Source organism: Rosa chinensis, chromosome 2 (assembly GCF_002994745.2).
Source record: "Rosa chinensis cultivar Old Blush chromosome 2, RchiOBHm-V2, whole genome shotgun sequence".
Classification (NCBI taxonomy): domain Eukaryota; kingdom Viridiplantae; phylum Streptophyta; class Magnoliopsida; order Rosales; family Rosaceae; genus Rosa; species Rosa chinensis.
The window spans coordinates 63,472,061-63,474,925 of NC_037089.1; the positions used below are offsets into that span (position 1 = coordinate 63,472,061).

Here is a 2,865-nt window from a genome sequence, read left to right on the forward strand (position 1 = left end):
GGATGGGCCTCTGATCCTTCTGGGATGTGCTGTGCTTCTGGGCCTAAGGCTGGGTTCCTAATTCTGGGATTGTTCTGGGCTGGGCTAACAGGGACAGAGTAGAGAGAATCTGCAAGGCTGAAGGTTAGGCGGCTGTTCAGGGCAGGAACTTCTAGTGGGAGGTTTGGGTATTTTTAGGCCGGTTCCCTAAATCTGGGGACGATGCGCTGGTGTTGATGAAGTATGGCAGTTGGAGGCGGAGAGGAAAGCTTTGGACAGGGTAAAGGAACTTCGATCTATCTCTTCCGGAGGCCAATTCGATGTTTTTCCGGCCGATTCTGGTGGTGGAGCCGCCGGTTCTGGACTCCTGGAGTTGAGATCTTCAAGGTGGGCGGCGGTGGTTTCTGGGATTTGAAGGCTACGAATTTAGGGTTTCAGGGTTAGGGCTTCGTGTTGATAACGTGTTTTAGAGAAATGGGAATTGAGAGATAATTGCTGTGTATTCTCATTGACAATAGGGACCTCTTTATATAGAGGATTATAATGCATAGAATCTGAATTCTACAAGGAAAAATAATCATACAATGAATGGATATCTCTAAGATATTTTCCGAGATTATCTCTAATTAAAACCCTATTACCACTAGGTCAAGTAACCTAGAGTTTGGACCAAACACAAAATAGAGATTCACTTGAACAAATATGAAATTTACAACAGTAATTCTGGACATATGATTTAATAAATCAATTTCCTAAAAAAAAAATTTGATATACCTTATACTAGTAAGTACAGTTACTATCTGAAAATATCAAGTTACAAGACCAATTAGACCAAACAACATGCCAAGCCATAGCATGAAATATGATAATGAAGTCGATAACAAACAAAGGACTCAAAAGAGTCAAAGCCAAAGCCAGATTTGGTGCACATCCTCTGTTAGCAAGCTTAATTTGCAGCATAATCACAGCGCTATTAGCTTTATTCATGAGTACTAGTCCAACTCCATAAGAAAGAAAGTACGAAGTTTATGCATCTCAGCAAGTTGAAAATAGATCACTTTTAAGTGTGGTATGGACATGAGAATAGTTCAGCCATAAGTGATATGCTAGTGATTTGACAAAACAACAAGTTTGAAATTCTGGCTGCTTCAACTTCCACTGCACAGTTGAAAAGCCTATGCATTCCATTCCTTGCAAAAGACATAAGAATCAATTTGAATGACAACACCAATCCTTCACTCAGATAGAGGTATATCCCAAGCTCCAATGTTTATCATTTCAAAAGAGCGTAAGTCAATCTAGTTGGTTTTACATGAAAACTATGGTTGCTAAAGTTTCTTAATGAGTTTTCTGAAAATAAATTCGACAGAATTAAAGTATATATCAGAATACATCAAACCTCATGTAGCATTTCTATCACTTGATGGAATCTCGAAAGTGATTTCAATTTACACTTTGGGCATGCACATGTACTTATTCTTTCCAGTGTTCCATGGCAAGAAAAGTTTCAGCCACTAACTAAAGGGAAAAAGAAAAATCCAACTAACAATATCAGAATTTGAAAATGAGTGTTGCAGCCTTCAAACCCTTAATTAAACATAATTACTTCAGGTATTGCTGAGAAATTACCTAGTTAAGGTAAAATTCTAACAGCACCAACATCAATCAGTCAAATGGATTCCAGAATGCAAGCATAAAATCTGCTAATCAAGATCCAAGATGCAATTAAATCCATGTTTTGTATTTCAAACAATTAGAAATCAGCATCGCACTAAACAATTTACCATAGCACTAATTAGCTTGACAACACCAATTCAATTCCTTTCTGCACCCTGGTCTGCTCATAAACTTGGTTTAATTCTTCTATCATCATCTAATCATTAAAAACATGCCAAGAAGAAAAGAAAAGAAGAGAAATATGTGACAGAAAAAATCTAGAAATGACTATGAAACTTTCATAAAAACTGCAGCAGCGAGAGGGAACTCCAAACCAAATATATGAAACAAAATACTAATGAGTTGCAATGAACTCTAACTGTAAAAATGGAAACGATAAAGAAATCATGGCAATGCAAGACATAATAACACATTATTTTCAAAATCTTCCACCCCCCGTTGCAGTTAGGCAATGAATAAGACACTTTTAGATAATCAACGCATTGTTATCAATTCTCATCTTATGCAAAACACATTCATGAGTTTGATTGTTGCAACAAGAAGAGGAGGAAAAATAGTAACAATCAAAATCGAAAACTACTTCATGAATACAAATACATACAAACTACTTCATGACATCCATTCTCGATGAACTAATCATATACATACAAACCAAATCTCAATTAATCAAAAATTCATAATACCTATGAATTAAACTTACAATCCCAGATAAAAGGAGAAGAAAACCCATCATATTAGAGAGAAAGATCCATTACATATGACTGAAGCTGAAATCCCTGAGAAAATAGCAGCAACAAATCGAGAACCACAAACAAGAGTTAAAATAGAACAGAAATTTACCTAAATGACAGCAGAATGAGACGAAGTAGGTTAGCAAGATGAAGTCTCGAGCGTTTTGCGTGGTTGGGATGAGTCGAGAGAGAGAAATCAGGAGCTGGATTTGTTTTATCATACCATTCTAAATGGATTTGTTATCCATCTCTGATAGGACATAAGATTTCCGGCCCAACCATATCTGGGCCTCCAAACATGACTAGTGGTCAGATTTGACTTTTGTTTTCCTATCTAGTCCTTATATGAAGGAAAACAAACACGGCCTTAGAGTAAAAGGTGGATCTGATATCATGGGAGTATGTTCTTTCTCCTCAATTTCTTTTCTACTATAATTTCATTTTTCTACTATAAAATAAAATAATAAAATAATATAAT

At 36.2% G+C, this 2,865-nt stretch overlaps 1 long non-coding RNA gene across 1 annotated transcript; it reads right to left on the bottom strand.

The window, feature by feature from the left end:
- Positions 1 to 759: 759 nt before the first annotated feature.
- On the bottom strand, positions 760 to 2,523 carry LOC121051125. The gene is made up of 4 exons (XR_005805217.1): positions 1,764 to 2,523; positions 1,609 to 1,679; positions 1,379 to 1,497; positions 760 to 1,169 (listed from the first exon to the last, which is right to left on the bottom strand). It is a non-coding gene; the product is annotated as an uncharacterized LOC121051125 (long non-coding RNA).
- Between the last annotated feature and the right edge of the window lie 342 nt (positions 2,524 to 2,865).